At 38.9% G+C, this 20720-nt stretch overlaps 1 protein-coding gene across 4 annotated transcripts in view; it reads left to right on the top strand.

The window, feature by feature from the left end:
* The first annotated feature begins 9214 nt into the window (after positions 1-9214).
* CEP128 (centrosomal protein 128) overlaps positions 9215-20720 on the top strand; it is a 398290-nt gene continuing 386784 nt past the window's right edge. For all 4 annotated transcript variants that reach the window (XM_044229569.1, XM_044229570.1, XM_044229571.1 and 1 more), the window contains exons 1-2: positions 9215-9369; positions 11983-12143. The gene's annotated coding sequence lies outside the window, so the exon portion shown is untranslated. The remainder of the gene's footprint in view (positions 9370-11982; positions 12144-20720) is intronic.

Here is a 20720-nt window from a genome sequence, read left to right as displayed (position 1 = left end):
CAGGCAGAGAGAGAGGGAAGCAGGCTCCCTGCTGAGCAGAGAGCCCGATGCGGGACTCAATCCCAGGACCCCCGAGATCATGACCTGAGCCGAAGGCAGTGGCTTAACCCACTGAGCCACCCAGGCGCCCCAGAAAGATACCTTCTTGAAGAGATAGCTTGTCTACAAATGTCCTCATGAATCATCACATCCCTTACCTCTGCAGAGTATCTTGTGAGATTTCAGGAGCTACTTGAGATCAGCCATTTTGTTCCTTGCCTGCCTTGCCCCTTGATATGTGCCACCTACTTCAGAGAACTCAGCTCTCTCAGCCTATAATCTAGAATAGCCCCCTTATTTCAGTTTACTTCCTTCCTCTGGTTCAATTTTCACCATATTTGACAGCTGTCCTTCATGTATATTATGGTTCAGGTTAATGAAGTTTTTCTTTCATTCTTTCTTTCTTTTAAAGATTTTATTTATTTATTTGACATTTGGTAATTCTAACATTTTTTATAGTTCTGGGTCAGTTTACATTGGTTTATCTTTCTCCTTTAAAAAGGTTGCATTTTCCTTCTTGACATGCCTGATCATCTTTGCTTGGATAGATTTATAGGTCTATTTATAGATACTATAAATTTTACTCCTTTTGGTGCTGGATTCTTTGCCTTCATATAAATATTCTTGATATTTGTTACCAGATATGATTAATTACTGGGAAACAGTTTGATCTTTTTGATCTTGCTTTCAGGGTTTTGTTAGGTGGGACCAGAGTAGCATTTGATCTTTCACTAGATATTCCCCATTCCTGGGCCAAGACTTTTCTGAGTATTCCACCTAACGATCCACGCATAACGAAGCACTTTGGTCCAGCAGTTGGGAGTAATCACTGTTCCTGGTCCTGTGTGACAGGCACTTTCCCCTCCTATCTTGTCAGATGCTTCCCTCTCTAGCTTCAGTTTCCTCAAAAGCTCAGGAAGTTGCGTGCTCTGCAGAATACTCCACAGAGACCCTTTTTGGTTCTCTGGAGTTTTCTGTGCAGCTCTCTTCCCTCCAGATTCTGTCCTGCACACTCCAGTTACATTGGGCTTTTCAAATTCTCAGCTCTGTTTCCTCAATTCAGAGAATGCACTGGGATCTGCCTGGCTTCCTTCTCCTGGTACCATGGTGTGGAAATTCAAGGCAGGAACTTCTGGCAATCCTAAAGCTAATCTTATTTGATTCCTGTCTCTCAGGGATCATTGCCCTTTTTTGTCTGATGTTGACTGTTTTAAAAAGCATTGCTTTGTATATTTTACCTGCTTTTGTTTCTTTGTTTGTTTGTTTGAGTCTGGTGGGAGGGTTAATCTGGTCTCTGCTTCTCCATCTTTTCTAGATACAGAAGTGGTATCCTGAGATCTCTAACATTTTAATCAGGGTTTTGATTGCATTAATTTGGCTTGGTGACAATTATAATGCAGGTAAATTCTACTATGTCTACTGTTTTCAGTTCATTAAATCAAATAAGCCTTCAGGATAACCATGTTCTAACAGCCTGCTCAACAAATTACCATGACAATCAATAAAGCAACTTTCTTTCCTTATTATAATTTTTAAACTAGGACAAATGAATACATGAGATGAGAAAATGAGTCACTTTAAGTAAAGAGAAAAGTGTTAGCATTCAGATCCATTAAAAACACACAAAAATCCCTTTAAATATAACAGATTAATGAGATGGCTATAGAACATGACATATTTTTTTTGGTAGAAGAACCATTAAAATGGTCCAAATATCAGAAAAGACTACTTAGTGTGAATTCCCACCCCCCCTTTTTTTTCCCCAAAGGTGTCTATTAAAGTAGAGCAAAGGCTGTATTACTTTGCTTTAATGAATTGTTTTAGAATTTTGGGTTTGTACATTAGTAGTTGTTCATTTTGACGTGAATGCATACAAACTGTTGTGATTTTTATATGTGATGTTCCTGACAGTGACAGATGCCTATAATTAGTAACTGTGTGACCGAAAAGAACTGTATGGAATCAACAGTGCTTCTACACAATGAATGGTTGATGTTGGTTCTTTCAGAAATGGGCATTGCCATCTTTGGAATATCTTTCCTTATTTTGACTCTCCTCAGACTTGCAGTTATCTGAAAACTTGATTGCAGAAAAGGTCAAGAACCACTTGGGATCACTTTGTGCTGGCTTAAAGAGAATGGCTTTCATCACTGTCATTGTTCAGAGAGAATTTTGAGTAGTTCCATTCAGTCATAACAAATCAGGATGTTGGAGATTTTTCCTTTACCTTAGCCTAGCATCCCATTTTGGTGTTTCATCTTCCTTCTTATGATTTATAATTGTCCTGTGGTATTACAAGGGAGCTTGCCCATCTGGGGGGGTGCTAGATGGAACCAAGCAAAGTAGAGCGGTACTGATGACCATTATCTGTGCTGGACAATCATTAGACAAAATGCAGGCTGCTTTTGAAGGGACATTCTCTCTTAATGCCAATGGGCAGGTTAACTAGGTTTAGGCTATGAATAGTACTTGCTTGAGTCTTGAGTGGAGGCTGGGCACTCTATGGACATAAGCTTTCCTTCAACATCTTCACTTCTGGCCCGGCCCCCAGACCCCCCAACTGAGGACTCTCTTTTCTGTTTCTTTCTTTTTTTTTAAATTAAATTTTACTTTTTCAGTGTTCCAAGATTCATTGTTTATGCACCACACCCAGCGCTCCAGGTAATACGTGCCCTTCTTAATAACCACCATCAGGTTCACCCATCCCCCCATCCCTCTCCCCTCCAAAGCCCTCAATTTGTTTCTTGGTTACCAAAGTTCCCCTTCAGGAGTCACTTCTATTTTGGGGGGACTGCTCTTATTTATAATTTTTTAAAAAAGATTTTCTTTATTAATTTTGACAAAGAGAGATCACAAGCAGGCAGAGGTGCAGGCAGAGAGAATGAGGGGGAAGCAGGTTTCCCGCTGACCAGAGAGCCTGATGCGGGTCTGATTTCAGGACCCTGAGATCATGACCTGAGCTGAAGGTAGAGGCTTAACCCACTGAGCCACCCAGATGCTCCATTCGTGATATTTTCTTCCAAATCCTTTGCTTATAAGCATTGGACCAGTTCCTTTCTGAGAGCAAGATTGGCTTCATGGGTTTGTGATGTACAATTTCTTTTTGTTATTTTTTAAATTTGTGTATAGTTGACACACAATGTTACATTAGTTTCTGGTGTACAACATAGTAATTCAAGAAGTTTATATATTATATTATATACTATGTTCACAAGTGTAGCTACCATTTGTCACCGTATAATGCTACTACAGTGTCATTGACTATATTCTTTATGCTGTGCCTTTTATTCTCTTGACTTATTTATCCATAATTGGAAGTCTGTATACTCCCTCTCCCTTTCATCTATTTTCCTCCTTCTCTCTCTTTCCCTCAATTCTCTCAACCATCAGAGAAATCATATTGTATTTTTCTTCCTCAATCTGACTTATTTAACTCAGCATAATATCCTCTAGGTTCCTCCCTACTGTCATAAATGACATGATCTTATTTTATATACCACACCTTCCTTATCCATTCCTCTATTGATGGACACCTAGGTTCCTTCTCTATCTTGGCTATTGTGAATAAAGGTGCTCAGTGGGTTAAAGCCTCTGCCTTCGGCTCGGGTCATGATCCCAGAGTCCTGGGATCGAGCCTTGAGGCGGGCTCTCTGCTTAGCAGGGAGCCTGCTTTCTCCTCTTTCCTCTCTCTCTGCCTGCCTCTCTGCCTGCTTGTGAACTCTGTCAAATAAATAAATAAAATCTTTTAAAAAAAAGGTGCAATAAAGATGGGCATGCACATGTCTTTTTGAATTAGTATTTTCATTTTTGTGTAAAATGTCCAGTAGTAGAATTACTGCATCCTATGGAATTTCTATATTTAATTTTTGGAAGAACCTCCATACTGTTTTCATAGTGGCTGTACCAGTTTACATTCCCACCAACAGTGCAGGAGGCTTCCTTTTTTTCCACATCCTCACCAACGCTTGCTATTTCTTGTCTTTTTTTTTTTTTTTTAATTGTAGCCATTCTGACATGTATCTCATTGTGGTTTTGATTTGCATTTCACTGAAGATTAGTGATGTTAAACATCTTATGTGTGTGTTGGCCATCTATATATCTTCTTTGGAAAAGTATTCATGTCCTCTGCTCATTTTTAAATCAGATGGTTCTGGATTTTTGAAGTGTTGAGTTGTATGTTTTTTTTAATGTACTTTGTATATTAACCCCTGATCGGATATGTCATTTGCAAATATCTTCTCCCATTTAATAGGTTGGTTTGTTTTGTTGATGGTTTCCTTCACTGTAAAGCTTTCTATTTTGATGTAGTCCCAATAGTTTATTTTTGCTTTTGTTTCTGTGTCCTACCAGACATATCTAGAAAAATGTTGCAGTGGTCAATGTCAGAGAAATGCCTGTGTTCTCTTCCAGGATGTGTATGGTTTCAGGTCCCACATTTAGATCTTTAATCTATTTTGAGTTTGTTTTTGGTGTGGTGGTAGAAAGTGGTCCAGTTTCATTCTTTGGCATGTAGCCATCCAGTTTTCCCCGTACTACTATTGAAAAGGCTGTTTTTCCCCCAATGTATGTTCTTGCCTCCTTCAGCATGGATTAATTGACCATAATTGTGGGTTTATTTCAGGACTCTCTGTTCTGTCCCTTTGGTAATCTGTGCAATTTCGCAGGGCCCTATTCTTGGTTTAAGGCTCTGCTGACACCATTTTGACAATCTGAATCAGTTTTGAACAGGGCCTGACATTTTCATTTTGCACTGGGCCCCGCAAGTTGTGTGACCAGTCTTATGTGAGAATCTAGGTGCTTAATGGCTCACCTGCCAGGGTGAGAATACTTTTTCTTCTTCTCTTTCTCATCTTCTCTCTTTCTGCTTCCCGTGGTCACACAACCTCTCTAAGGCTATAAGCACAGACCAGCTTAGCCGGATGAAATAGAGGTGGGAGAAGAACCAAGTGGGAAAAGAGAATACTTGAGGAAATTCTTAGTTAATATTCCAATTATGTTTTTCTGTCACATGGAAATAATCAATTTGTTGCTTTTGTTTCACAGTAGTATGAATTTGCAAGGTATTGGCAAAACACAACTTCTGCTCCTTTTACTTGAAACAGTGCTGTCCAACAGCCTTTAATGGAGTAGCTTTCTTTCCTTGTCTCTGCTTATCCATTCTATATGAATTTGGGTATGATGATGGTGTCAGGACTCTCAGACTAGTCCCATCCCAGAACCTTCTATGGATTAACCCATTTAGATTTTTTTTTTAAATATTTCATTTATTTACTTGACAGACAGAGAGAGATCACAAGTAGGCAGAGAGGGAGGGGGAAGCAGGCTCCCTGCCGAGCAGGGAGCCCAATGTGGGGCTTGATCCCAGGACCCTGGGATCACGACCAGAGCCGAAGGCAGAGGCTTTAACCCACTGAGGCACCCAGGCGCCCCAGCCCATTTAGATGTTTAATGTTTTTTATGGTTTGAAATAGTTTCTGATGAAATTGCTCAAGAATTAATGTAATGTTAAGATCTCAGATCTCACAGGCTGGACAATTGGGCTTCACCGAAGTAATCTTAGTCAAGAGTGTTTGGATTTCAATCAATAGAATTTAAGCTTCAAAGGGAAATCTTCAGAAGGCAACAAGGTATATTCTTTGATCTCAGCATCTAGAACAAAATAATAAAGTTTCAATGCTCATGGAACTAACTTTCTGGGATATCATATTATATATCAGCCAACATATACTGATGGCTTACTATGGACTAGGCAGTGGGTGAAATGCTTCATATACATTCATTTCTTTTATCCTTTACTCCATTTGGCAGGTGAAGAAGTGATGACAGAGTGATTGGGTACTTGCTTGAGATAAGATAGCTGAGAGGTATTACAGCTAAGATGTGAACCCAGGTGCTCTCCGTCAAGAATCTGTGCATTTAACCAACTTCGGCTGCCTCTAATGGATCCCAGAACACAAGTATGTGGAATACAGTGGAAATAACAAGAGATTAAAGCCAGGAACTTGGAATTTGTCAGGAGTCAAGGTTCTATCCTTTTAGGCTTATTTTCTCTGGGGCTGCACAGTTTACTTTTGCTGATTTACTCATTTCTCTCCCTTTCTCTGCAGATTAGATTTTTCCATTACTCCTCGAAGGATGATGAAGATGGTCACCTCACCGTGACAGCCTCAGCTTGTACTTGTACATCAAGACTCTTCAGGCAACAACGTCAGGGTCCCAATATTAAACCCTCAAAGGAAAAAGAAACTGATGGGCCCAAATTGTTTCAGCCATGGACTAATCAACCATGGTTAGAAAAGGGGCTTTATATAATATAAACAAAGGTTTGGGGCCCAAGACTGTGGGTAGAATCATTTCAAGTTAAGAGGTGATATGGATGAGGTATGTCAAAAGTATCTGTCACATCTACCATTCTTGAGGTATTGTGTTGTGGGAAGATCACTGGTGACACTAGTTGTAAATGGGTACAATTTTGAGAAAATCACGTTACAGACTGAATCAGGTCTGCCTCCCCAGCCTTGTGGGTTGAAGCTCGAAGTATCAATAATACCATATTTAAAGTAGTGTCTGTAAGCAGGTAATTAAGGTTTAATGAGGTTTTGAGGATGGGGCTCTAATCCCAAATAACTGGTATCTTCATAAGAAGAGCGAGAGACCTCAAATACCTGCCTTCACGAAGAAAAGGCCATGTGGGAACAAAGAGAGAAGGCAACTACCTGCAAGCCAAGGAAAGCATCCTCAGGCAAACCTAAACCTGCTGATCTCTTGCTCTTGGACTTGTAGCTTCCTTAACTGTGAGAAATAAATCTCTTTTTGTTTTGTTTTTTTTTTTAAGCAGCCCATTCTGTGGTATTTTATTATAACAGCACTAGCAGTGTACTCTCTCTCTATTTACAGTGTTTGCAAAAGAAGGGTTCTGCAGGTGATAATCTTTGTGGGTTTTTCCAACTCTTAAATCAGGTATTTTATTATAACAACACTAGCAATGTAATCTCTCTCTGTTTCTATTTACTAACAATGTAATCTCTCTCTGTTTCTATTTACATTGTTTGCAAAAGAAGGGTTCTGCAGGTGATAATCTTTGTGGGTTTTTCCAACTCTAAAATCAGGTGATTCTACTTGAGTGTGGTTTTGGGGTTGGATAATATGGGTCTGTCATACTGATTAAAGGCAGTAAATGTTTTTGGGAGTTGTAACACACATTTTGTGTAAAACGTTTTTTGTTGGCTTTCTTATTTTGTCTGTTTTGTTAAGGAGGAGAACGATTCTATGATCTGACTTCACTAGATTTTTTCTGAAGTCATATATGGGGATTGAGAGCACATCATTTGACAAAAAAAATGCTTTAATTTAATAGTGTATTTTAAAATATCTTGGTCATAATGAACTCAAATCTTATTCTGCTCCCATTAGTCCCAGTCGCGTCCTCTGATTTTGCTTTATTTTGTTAATATCACTTTAAGAGTGGGGTCTCCAGAATTTAATCTTTTCTCTGAATAGGGTTGGACCAGTGAAGAGAGGTTGTGGACAGTTGCTTTTTATTAATGCAGCCCAAAATGACATTAGCTTTTTTGGTAGATCTTGCATTTGATCAGATATCACTTCCCTAAAAAGTTTCTCTTTCACGTCTCACCATGGAAACCTACACAGTACTTTATCATCCAGATTTGTAGAAATTTGTTTAATAAATGTTTCTTCACTCGACTCAGCAACATGAACGCAAAGAAGCTATTGTTCATCTCTTCATGATTATTGCATCTTTAGTGTGTAATACAGGTGTCTGGTTGTTAGAAAGATATGGCATACATTTGTTGAATTACATGAATGAATATGATTGTTTTGAAAAATTAAAATGTAGAGTTATTATGTTTCTGCATGCATATGGGAAAATTTTATGGCTGTTTTGAATTATCTTAATCTCTGTATCAGGTGGAATATATTCTTGAATAAAACTATGAGCAAGCAGCGTGAAGACATGAAAATACATAGGTAGTTTTAGAAGAATTAAAACTGGTTATGAAATAAACTTTACCCCTCAATGCTGGCCAGAGAAAATAATTGAATTATTTGAATATATCAAATTTGTATGCTAATTATTGATGATTTTGTGTATGTGTGGTGGGGGAGGTGGAGAGAGAGAGGAAGAGGTGAAGTGAGGAAGACTGAGAAAAGAGATACTGGTTTGAAAGGATCTGGCCCCTGTCTTTGAATGGCTGAGTTTGATATAATGGGAAATGGATAAATACAGCACAAAATAGGGAAACTGCATCCAATGTGATCTAGGTTTTCTTGAAGTAGCCAGGAAAGCTTTCATAGATAAAGCAAATTTTGATTTTAGCGTTGAGGAGGAAGTGATCAATGGTCTTTTTGGCAGAACACGAGGAAATAAGGCTCTACATGACTAATTGATTTTCACTTCTTCATAGCTTTTCCAAAGTTGAATTCTTTGCTGAGGTTTTTATAGCCACCTTCCCCCCCCCCGCCCCGTCCCCGCCCCGACTGAAACCAGCTTCTACTTGGTGGAATATGTCTCTCTCATCTTCTAGAATGACTGAGGAGATGACACGCTAGACTGAATGTAGCCCCTGTTTGGTTTGCTATTAATGAGTTATGTGATCTTGGGTAAGTCACTCCTTCCAGACCTAAAGGGTTTGACTAGATCATTTCTGTTCCCTTCCAGTTCTAAGAATTTGTGAGCCTTCGGAAAAAGATCCTGGGCTCTGGTATTAAGGGGATTTGTACATTTCACTTCTGGAAAGTAGTCTTCCTTATTCTGAAAGGAGTAAAAGAAACGGAGTCAGTTATTATTGCAACTACCTTGAATTTTTCTTATTTTTAAAAAAGAAAATGTTTTAGACTTTTCTGAATAAATTACGGTCGGGGGCAAGGCAGCTAACTCAGCATCAGGTGTTTCCTGCCTATAAAATCTACCGGCCCTTTAAGAAAAAAGAACAGGGCAAGAGGGCGCGGCCTAGGGCTCAGGTGCCAGCTAATCCGGCTTCTTCCGGGAAAGTTGCCCCTAAGGCCTGTCATATGGCATCCTGGGATTTGAAGTTTCTCTTCGGGCAACTCTCTTGATGGCTCCTTACTTTTGAGGACAAGATGGACTACAACTCCCAGAGGGCCAAGCGGCAGCAGCGGGGTCTTGTTCTCTCGCTGTGGCTAGGCGGCTAGTTCAAGTTGCCATAGCTGCGAGTCTGAGGAGAGCATAGTCGGTTGCGCCGCAGCGTCAGGTCGGTTGCACCTTCTGGGTCGCTGGCGGCCGTGGGAGCCGGGAGGGGCCTCGGCGATGATCCGGCTTTAAGGACCTGGGGTCCTCTTCTATCTCAGGTACCTGCCCCCAACCGCCTCCTCACCCTTTCTTTACTACTTCCCTATTCTGTCTTAGAAGTTTTAGGTCCTTCTTCCACTAGTCGCAGAGGTGGGGACGCCGAAGCTGCGGCAATCTGTGGGGGGTGGCGGTGGACGGGTGGAGCGCGTCGGGGTGGGGGGAGACAGCGTGCCCAGTGTCCCGACGCCCCTGCCTCAGCATGAGTGTTTACGGTCCGGTCGTGGTTAGGTATCCGGGGAATTTGAACTCCATAGGCCTTTTGGGGGGAGCAGGTGGTCTGGGTGCCAGCAGCTGCGAAGCCTGAGCTGTCAAGGATATTGGGCTCTTTGTGGTGTGAACTTGCCTGGGATATAACGACGTTTTGTACCTGTTCCTTGGTTACAAAAGTGCTGCTTTCGGGAACGCTGTATTAGCCACCTGGCTTTCCTAGGCCGTCGTGGAAGTTGGGTGTTAACAGTCCCTTACTTAAGTTACTTCGTAGGAACACCTCACATTGAATGCCAGCTGCATCCTTTATTGGTTTGACGAAGCTCGGTCACCTAGGCAGATGTCTTGTGAAACCACTTTGCAGCCTCGTTTTGAGTAGGGTGTAGGGTATTTCACACACGGCCTGACACAGTGGAAGGGCTCAGTATTTGTTTTTTATTTATTTTAATTCTGCAGGACTGTGCTCGGTTATAGAAATAGAAGATGAGCCACACACACAGGTTTTACATTTTCTAGGACTCACGTTAAAGAAGTAAAAAGAAACTGGTGAAATTAATTTTAAGAATTTTTTTAGCCCAGGATATCCAGAATGCTTCCATTTTAACATGCAGCCAGATGAACCCTTTTGAGATATTTTACATTTTTAAAACAATTTTTTCAATGGCACTAAGTCTTCACAATCTGTTACATGTTTTACATTTACAGCACATGTCATTTTGAAGTCCCCAGATTTTAAAAGCTCAGTAGCCACATGTGGCGAGTGACTACTGTATTGGCAGCATAGAGAGAAGATTAAAACTTCAGCCATTTCACACTGGTACAGAAAAATTTGGTTGTTTGTATGACTTACCTTGGGAAGTTTGCCTCTTTGTTAGATGAGCGCAGTGTGTGTGTATGTTACCTGCGTCTTCTCTGTCATTGCATGACATGGGGCACTTTGAACCCTCTGACAGTTTATTTTGATTTCATTTTTGCTGAGTGCATTTTTCTTCAGTTGTTTATATATGTATTCCCAGAGCTACTTCTTAAACAATTTTTTTTTAAATCTATTTAACAGAGAGAGAGCGTGATCACAAGTAGGCAGAGCAGCAGGCACAGAGAAAAGGCGTAAGCAGGATCCCCAGTGAGCAAAGAGCCCGATGCAGGGCTTGATGCAGGGCTTGATGCAGGGCTTGATGCAGTGTCAATCCCAGGACCCTGAGGTCATGACCTGAGCAGAAGTCAGAGGTGTAACTCACTGAGCCACCCAGGTGCCCCTCCAGAACTACTTTTTGTGTAGACAATGACCAGTTCTTAGAAGAGCTTTCTGTGGATTCTTCCTGACTGCTTTGAAAGCAGTTACAAAGAATTGAAAATATTCCTGTCCAGAGCTCTCTCTTACCACCAAAGACATTTTACTTTTACTTATTGTTTTGCAGTACTAAATGTGGGAACAGTTGGGCAGCTTATAAAATATTTCCTTGACAAGTGCTAGTAGATAGTTCATTATTGGCTTAGAAATAGAATTGGGCTCTTTATTTTTTTAAGATTTAATTAATTTATTTATTTGACAGAGAGCTCACAAGTAGGCAGAGAGGCAGGCAGAGAGAGAGAGGAGGAAGTAGGCTCCCCGCTGAGCAGAGAGCCCGATGCAGGGCTCAATCCCAGGACTTTGGGATCATGACCTGAGCTGAAGGCAGAGGCTTTAACCCACTGAGCCACCCAGACACCTCTAGAATTGGGCTTTTAAATTCAAAAGTAACATGTTAACTTCATTGCCTGCCTTAGTGAGTTCACTCACAGATAGACCTGCTCAGGGACACTATTTTTAGCCAGACTTGGGCTACAGTTCATACTAGGCCAGCCCAAGGGGTGATCAGGCATGAGTGAAAGTGACCAGTGAAGAATATGCTGGCTGGATACTTGGATGTGAAGAATTCCTATGAATTCACTGGGGCTTTTGCATGACACAAGGAACATTTTCTCTGTTGTCTGTTATGCTGTAAATTGTGCATGGTGAGGGTGAGATTATTTCACCCTTTATTATATTTATTATAATATAATAAATTTATATATTTATTATATTATATAATATTTAATATCATATAACATAATAATATTAAATATTATTATATAATATTAAATTATATATTATATAATATTAAATATAAATATATAAATATAACTATAAATAAATATAAATATTAAATATTATAATTATATAATTATAATATATAATATATAAATATATTATAATTATAATAATATTATATAATTATATAATATTAAATATTATAAATATTATAATATTTAATTAAATCTATATATTTATATAAATATATATAAATAAATTTATTATATTTTATTATATATATAAAAAATTAAGTTTGTAGTTGTGTCTTACCCCTTGTTTCATTTATCTGTAGGTGGTTTGGGGAAAGTGTAGGGACGACCAAAGATCATCTACTTGACGAGGCCTTTTGCCCTGAACCTCATGAAGAAATGATAGGAGGCAGACATATGTGCCTAAGAAGAGCACTGAGGAGAACACAGAGGAGAACAACACGGAGTTTTGGGGGTGTGCTTTGTAAGTAGGCTTTCTCCCTAAGTTTCTGAGTTAACAGATTTTTACACAGGGCGGGTAAGAGATAGACTTTTGGGGGGCAAGAAACTCCTTTCTAACCTGCAGTATAAAGAGGATGGTTGTGAAATGGGTGAACAAAAGTTCAGATGAACAAACAGATTTGATGTTACCAAAATTCAGAGCAACAAACTAGATAACTTAAAAGCAACAATGATGTAACTGTTTCTGTTAGACAAGTATTTGAGAACTCATTTTGTCCCAAGCAATGTTTTAAGCATCTTTTACCTGTTATTGATATAATACTTTAATTCTTATTTTCATTTTGCAATTGAGGCAGTCGAGGTTCAGATAGATTTTTTTGACTTGCCTGGTATCTGGCGCCAAAACAGTGGTCTTTGTCCCCAGATCTTTTGACAAATCCCAGCCCTGCCCACGGCAAAGAGGCTGCATTGATGTTTATGACTGTTATCTAATCAGATTTGATTTACAGTTAGCATTTTTAGATTAGATATACTATATAAGCTGTATTTACTGTTACTTATCTCTTTATATGTTCAAAGGGGTCTATTAGCCTTTTTTTTAAATAAAGATTTATTTATTATTTGTAGGGGTGGGGCTAAGGGAGAGGAGCAGAGAGAATCTTTTTTTTTTATGTATTTATTTGACAGAAATCACAAGTAGATGGATAGGCAGGCAGAGACAGAGAGAGGGAAGCAGGCTCCCTGCTGAGCAGAGAGCCCGATGCGGGACTCTATCCCAGGACCCTGAGATCATGACTGAGCCGAAGGCAGCGGCTTAACACACTGAGCCACCCAGGCGCCCGAGCAGAGAGAATCTTAAGCATCCTCTTTATTAACCATGGAGCCTGATGCGGGGCTCGATCCCACAACCTTGAGATCATAACCTGAGCTGAAACCAACAGTGGGATGCTCAATCTCTTGAGCCACCCAGGAGCCCTAATATTTTCATATTGCATTTTGATAAAGGGCCCTTCAATATAGAGGGGAGATGCATTGGGACCTTGCAATAACACCATGTACAAGATCTATGTTGTACAAAATTCTTAGAATTAAGGAATTTTAGAGGTGGAGGGGCCTGATTAGAATAATCTAGCCCAGAAGTTCTGAACTGCTGTCTTGATACATCTGGGAGTAATATGAAAATAATCTAGGTTCATTGTTATCTGTCTAATATTGTCAACCTATGAAATGTTTCCAGTCTGTTCATACTATTTTATAGTGTGTTTTTCTTTCTTGTTAATGCAATACATGTTAGCACATAAATTTCTATCTTGTCTGTTTTAACTGCTACCAGTATCTCAACGACTGGATCCATTTAATGTATTGTTTTTTCTTGTTTATTTATTTATTCTCTTTACTAATTCTGCAGTGAAATTATACACACACCTACATGTAAGATGTATACTTTCATCTGCTTTTATTTTTTTGGAATAATATTTATTATAAAATCTCTGAGTCAAAACGTACATATTACTTATTTTTGTCTTGCCAGTTGTTTTCCAGAAAAATTAGTCTATGTTATTTATTTATAAAAGATTTTATATATCAGTAGTGAAGTGACCAACCCACGCATTAGTCCTCATCAAGTGAATCCCAAATAGAAATTAAAAGCACACACACAAAAAGATTTTATTTATTTGAGAGTGAGCGTGTGCATGCGTGCACACACACACACACACACACACACAGAGGAGGGACAGGGAAGGGCAGAGGGAGAGGGAGAAGCAGACTCCCAACTGAACAGGGAGCCCATGCAGGGCTGGATCCCAGGACTCTGAGATCATGACCCAAGCTGAAGGCAGATGCTTAACCAACTGAGCCACTAAGGCACCCTGAAAAATTATTCTAGTTAATACTCTTAAAGCAAGGTGTACCCATGCCAAAGCTTTTTTTCATCTGCACAAAACGGAGAAACAAGAATATGATTTTATCATTTTAATTTGCAATTGTTAGGGAAGTAAAGTACTTTATATGTTAGGGCTGTGTATGTTCTGTGAATAACCTGTTTACATATCCTTTCGTATCCTTTACTACTGCACTGTTTTTTTTTTTCTCATTTTTTAAAAGAGATGATTAATCCCTTCATTCTCATATATTTCAAATATTTTTCTGTGTTTGTCCTTTAGATTTTTAACCTTGTTTCTGGTGTCTTGTTATTAATTGTTACCAATGATCCTAAGAGACTGATCAGGCCTTTCTCAGATATGCACACCTCCCTGAAATTCTTACAACTCTTAACATAGATCTGTACAATGCTGGTGCTTGGAGTGTTTGGGAGAGGGCAGTATTTGTGCTTACACGAATCCAGTTAGCTGAACATTGAGAGTCTATCCTGTGCATCAGATTTGCCGTGTAAGTGCTCATGAATGAATGAGTGAGTGCTCCTGGAAAAATAAGCTTAGAGATGAATGGAGGGGTGAATTAAAGTAAGTAAGCCCTGAACTAGGCTTTTCTCAATGAAGAGAGATGTCACTGAAGAAGTGACCTATGATTAGTATTTATGTATTTATTTGGTTGTCAAATGATCCATTATTGAAATGGATCCCTTTTTAGTTCTTTTTTTTTTTAAGATCTTATTTATGTATTTGACAGAGAGAGAGAGATCACAAGTAGGCAGAGAGGCAGACAGAGAGAGAGGGGGATGCAGGCTCCCTGCTGAGCAGAGCCCAATGTGGGCTTGATCCCAGGACCCTGAGATCATGACCTGAACCGAAGGCAGAGGCTTAACCCACTGATCCACCCCGCACCCCTCCTCTGTAGTTTTTAAGTAGTTGGGCATTCCACTGCACTGCCTGTTGATGTCATCTATGATGTCATGAGGGTGCCAGCCATCAACATTGCAGGTCACAGATTGGACAATCCCCAGGATCTCTTTAATGGTTCCAGAGAGTTCTCTGGCTAAAGATCCGTGACACATCTTTTAGACAATGTTGACAGTCTCATCAAAAGTAATATGTCCACTGTGCTTAATGTTTTTCTGTTTCTTTGTCTTGGTGATTCCTTGAGGGTTTTGATAATCAGGGCAGAGACAGAAGGTCCTACTTCATTCAGACCCCAAGGGCCCATCTTCCGGGGCCAAGGCAGACATAGTACTGACTTCCACACCAGTGCACATCAGGTACACAAGTTTGATTTTGTTGGAGTTGAACCTAGGTGGCATGGCGGAAATGGCTAGTGTTGGATGAACTTGGATTTAGGATGACTGAAGGCAGTTGCACCTTGGCCTCCTCTGACCCAAACACTAAAAGCCCTATGATAATTTTTTAAAGGAAGAAGAGATAGGCAAATTTTATAGATCATAGAAAGAAAAAAAAAGCTTGATGGTGGGAAAGTGAAGGCTTTAAAATGGCAAAATAGGTTTACCTGTAAGCAGTGATTGGTACGTTGAAGCAATACTGAGAATGGACCCAGATGATAAAGAGCCTAAGTAATTGGGAGTTTAGAGCTACATAGTACAGATAAATAAAAATTGAGGAATGCAGGTAGCTGCAAATGACAATGATAAACTAAAGTGATTTGTAGTAAGTCAAGGAAACTCTCCAAATTTGATTCAGTTATAAGTTTTAATACATGTATTCAAGTCAATTTAAAATGTTTGTCCTTGTTTACCCTAAATAGACGCATTATCAAGTATTCATACTTACATTTTTTTTCAGTTCAATACATATTGTTTGAAGGCTTAAGATAATTTAGGCCATTTACCACTAGAATTATTTCATGCAGCTGTTATTTAATTAGTACATACTATTTGTGAAGTTCTGTTCTTTGAAATTTGTCTCTGGATTAATTAGACAGGGTAATAAAGAAAATTTAATTGTAAACCCATTTAAAAATGTTCCAACTACATGCCCAGCACTATGCAAGGTATTGAAACACAACCATGAACAAAGTAAATGGAGTCTCTGATGAAATTTAAAGTCTACTAAGGGAACAGACCAGTAAACAGCCAGTTAGCAATCCATGGGCTGAGATGAAGTTGTATTCACTGTGGGCACTTTGCCCAGAGTTGGGTGGGGGCAGTGAAGGAAAGCTTTTTAAGGAAAGTTTCCTGTAAACTGAGATTTGAAGGAGAAATTAAGAGTTAGTAAGGGAAAGGAGTGAAAAGAAGGTTCTAGGCTATGAATCCAGCAGGGAAATGAGTATGCCATATTTGTTATATTTGAGGAATTGAAGAAAAATTCCATGACACAAATAGTTACATTAAGGACATGTTTAATAAATGTCTTGCTATGATTATAGAGCTATAAGAATGTTGAGGTTGGAAAGATCCCTTCTGACTGGAGATGGAAGGCTTCACTGAGATTTTATTATTTGTGCTATGCCTGGAAAGATGAGTGAAATTTCATTAAGTGGCAATAGTACACAGCAGAAGGTGTTCTAGACAGAACTCACAATATTAGAGAGGGAGGGAAGTGATAGGAGAATAGTTGGGATTAAGAGCTGAACGCAGACCTTACGTTTTCTATGGTTCTTTTGTTGGAGAGGAGAGTGGCTAGCTGAGGGTCTTGAATTCCTGATTCAAGAATTTAGACGCAATCTTACATGGGCAGTGAAGTGTCCTTGAGAGCTGGAAAGGTAGAAAAAGACTCACAGTTAGAGCAACTCTTTTGGTGGCTAGGACTGAGTTGAGAAAAGTCCAAATGATTATTGGTTCCAGTGGCGATGAGAAGGGATAAATAGGAATGTGGGCTTTGGAGAAAGGTTCAAGACTCAGCCTTGTAAGGGAGCTATATATACACTTGGAGACTCATACTTAGCTTCTTTAAGACTCTTATTTATATATTGTGATGACAATAGTACTTTGTAGGGTTATTGTCATATGATAAGCTGTGATGTGAAAGCCTTAGTTATTCAGCATTAATATTTCAACTTTTTTTTGTTTTTTGTTTTTTGTTTTCCTGAAGGGTTTTGAAATTGAGGTTTTTAACCAGGGTCTACTTCTATGTACTCCCAGTAATTTAACTTTTAAATGTAATTGTTTTTCAGTGATACTGTAGTGCATTTCATTATAATTGGATTCCTTTCTAACTCTATAGGTTTTAACATTTTTAGTCATGCTTTTAAAAAGCATTCCCAGTCTCTCATGGTTCACCTCCCCTTCCAATTAAATAAATTGGGAAAAAAAAAAAAAAAGCATTCCCAGGAACAGTTCATGGTTCAAGTCAAACTTAAGAACTCCAATGACCTTTTTAAAATAAATTTTGTGTGTGTTTTTTTAATATTTTGGAAAGAATATACAAATCATTCTATTTATCCATTTCTAAAAATAAGAATACGTGCCAAACTCTAGAGTAAACATATCCAGAAGTACAATAAGAATATATTCCTTTTTTTTTTCATCATAAAAGAGTTAAAGGAAAGATCTAAAGATGCAAAGTAAAAGAATAATGGGACAAGAGAGAAGTCTGGGTATTGAGAGTGGCAGAAAAAGAGAAACAGAAAATATGTATACACCATGAAGAGAATATATTTTTTTAAAGTTTAAGGTTTTAGGGTATGGTTTCTAAAAAAATAGGTATACTTCTCTTCCTGAAATGTGTTGTAAATATTCTTAACAAGAGGAAGGATTATTTGAAAGACATCTTAAAATAGCAGTAGTAAGTTGGGTTTACAGTACCCTTTTAGTACTTTATTATCTTATATTCATCATATAAACCTTTAAACAAGTACATATGGAATATTCTGGCCCTAGGTGCATTTCTTGGAGTGAGAGGGTGGGTCATAAGAAATATGGTAGGGGAAGACAAAGAAAACATTTCAGTGATTGGGCAGTGTATTTGGAATTTACATAGTTTTTTAATATATAGAATGCAGTGCAGAAAGCACTAGCATAGAGACAGAACATGTGGATTCCGTTTCTGTTATTGCAGCCTTTTAGCAGAGTCCTCACAGACAAGTATTTTACTCAAAGATCTGTTTTTCTAAAGGCAGCAAAAGCAGCGGGTTGTAATTGTACCAACTTTACTGGATTGAAATGGAGATCAAGAGAGAAAAGGCTAATGAAAAGGCTTTGTAAGCCAGAGAGCAATATGCAAATCTAAGGTATAAATAGCAATAAAATGTTTTCTTAAAATGTTTAGTGTTGTTTTGTTCACTAGGAAAGTCAAGAGGAGTTTCTTTTTATACTTTATTTTAAAGATTTTAATGTATTTATTTGTCAGAGAGTGCAAGCAGGGGGAGCGGTAGGCAGAAACAGGCAGAGGCAGCTGCCTGCCACTCTGCTGCTTGTGAGCACTGTCTCTCTCTCTCTTGACAAATGAATAAATAAAATCTTAAAAAAAAAAAAAAAAAAAAAGAAACAGGTGGAGGCAGAAGCAGGCTCCCCCCTGAGTAAGGAGCCCTTTATGGTACCCTGAGACCTCAGCTGAAGGCAGCCACTTAACCTACACTGAGTCGTTCCTCTTTCTATACTTTAAAAACAAGGAGGAAGAGAACAAGTGTACTTCACAATATACTTAAGAAATTGCTTGTTTCTTTTTAATGTTTTACAGAGAACAAATATCTCCAACTGCTATTTATGGTAGTTTAGAATTTTTTCTCAAAAATTACTGCTTGTTTTATCAGTTACTACTTGTTTTATCAATTGCTTATGTTTACTTTCTGAATCCTAATTTGAATCTGTCCTTTCTTTCTTCTACCATTAGAAGACAGCCTGAAACCAACCTGTTTTCTCATGGAGAGTAGGCTTAAGAGGAAACTTCAGGAAATTAGCCATCTTCTGAACCAAATCCAATGATTTATTTGTAAACTGTATTTTTCAGTTAGCTTTTACTGCATAACAGATCAAACCTTGGAGGCATACAACAATACATGTTTATTGCTTGTGTGATGGGTTAGCTAAGCTGTCTGCTTATCATCCCTAGACTCACTCATTTGTCTGTGTTCGGCCGGCTGATCTGTTGATCTAAGCTGGAAGCCACTGGGCAACCGTGGATCCCATATCTTCCAACAGCATAGCCTGGGCACATCCTCATGGTGATGGGAGAATGACGGGAGGCTGGTAACTCCATGGGCAGGTAACTCCATCTATTGTAGGAAGGCAGTGTGTACAGGGTGGTTGAAGAGTGAGAGCCAAATTGTGCACTGTAGTACACTTTTGTCCTGAAAGTACTTTCTGATCTATACAATAGGGAAACATTCTCAGTGGGAAAACATTCTAAGTAGTTTTAATCCTTCTGCTCAGTAGTAGTATATCCTTCTGGTTTTATAGTCTACAGGGATGGCTAATATCAAAGTTCTATTATCCATTTTTTCTTCTTGTCTATAGAGGAAAGCATTATCTTTTGAGCATTTAACCTTGATTCATTCTTCATGATCAGATTGCTCATTTTTAACTGGGGAAGACTGGTAAACTTCCTTTGTCTTGGTTCTCTAAAGTTGAAAGCTCAGCTGCTAAGTGGGGCCAGTCACATAGTGCACCATGCGAAGCTGGTCCAGTGGGGGCTGGGGAAAACAGGAAGGTGGGTTCCTGACTCTAGAGCAGGTACTAAGTCCATGTTGCCATGGGAAGTTACCCCTCAGTGTTGCTCTGAATTTTTTTTAAGAGAAGCTGGAAATTTGAATTCTTATGTGAAATCTCTTTGTTTTCAAATTAAATCTTCAAAAAAAAATTAAGGCTCCAAATTTACTTAGTGAGAGTTATTTTTAAGTACATGTTGGTTGCCTAGATTTGGTATTAGTCTTCCAGTTTTCATCGTCCAATGTAAACAAAATGGTGCAGAAACTTGGGTATGCTCGTGCCATCTTTGTCCATGCTGTCATGCTGTTATCTTGTCCAGTCTGAAGCAGTTTGGACAATTAGTAGAGGTCATCTGTACCCCCAGAGAACTTCATTCTTATCTGCTATTTTGGGAATATTGTAATTTTTTTTTTTTGGTTGGCAAATAAATGTAGGAGTGCAAATCTAGGTTTAGTTGAAAGTAATAAATCCATCTTGGGTTTGTTAGCATCCTTTTATCTGTAATTTTTTTTTTCCTGAGTGTTCATTTGTTGTTTTTTATATTGACATGTTTTACTTTCTATTTAATTTTATCAACTACTTCATTTATTTTAGAAGTGTGTTGGTGTATAAATCTAAAATATCTGTAGCATTCTGATTGTGAGACAGGGAGGGGGTTATTAAGTAACTTTATTTTCTTTTAAAACAGCACTGATTTTTTTTTTAAAGATTTTATTTATTTATTTGTCAGAGAGAGAGGGAGAGAGAGCGAGCACAGGCAGACAGAGAGGCAGGCAGAGGCAGAGGGAGAAGCAGGCTCCCTGCCGAGCAAGGAGCCCAATGTGGGACTCGATCCCAGGACGCTGGGATCATGACCTGAGCCAAAGGCAGCTGCTTAACCAACTGAGCCACCCAGGCGTCCCTAAAACAGCACTGATTTTTTTATCAACTGGCACATACATAATTATCTGAGCAGCTACTAGTTTTTTTCTCCATGTCTAAATAAGAAATTTGTATGCTGCATTGCTGTTTCCCAAAACACCCCTGCTCCCTGCTGGCTGGCTGGGCACTGGTTCCTGTGACTCTGTCCTTGAACTCAGAGATATTGGAGTAAAGGGAGCA

The sequence above is a fragment of the Neovison vison genome, chromosome 13 (assembly GCF_020171115.1).
Source record: "Neovison vison isolate M4711 chromosome 13, ASM_NN_V1, whole genome shotgun sequence".
In the NCBI taxonomy this organism is placed as follows: domain Eukaryota; kingdom Metazoa; phylum Chordata; class Mammalia; order Carnivora; family Mustelidae; genus Neogale; species Neogale vison.
The sequence above is the reverse complement of the archived record's forward strand: the minus strand, read 5'-3'. Positions and strand labels throughout refer to the sequence as shown.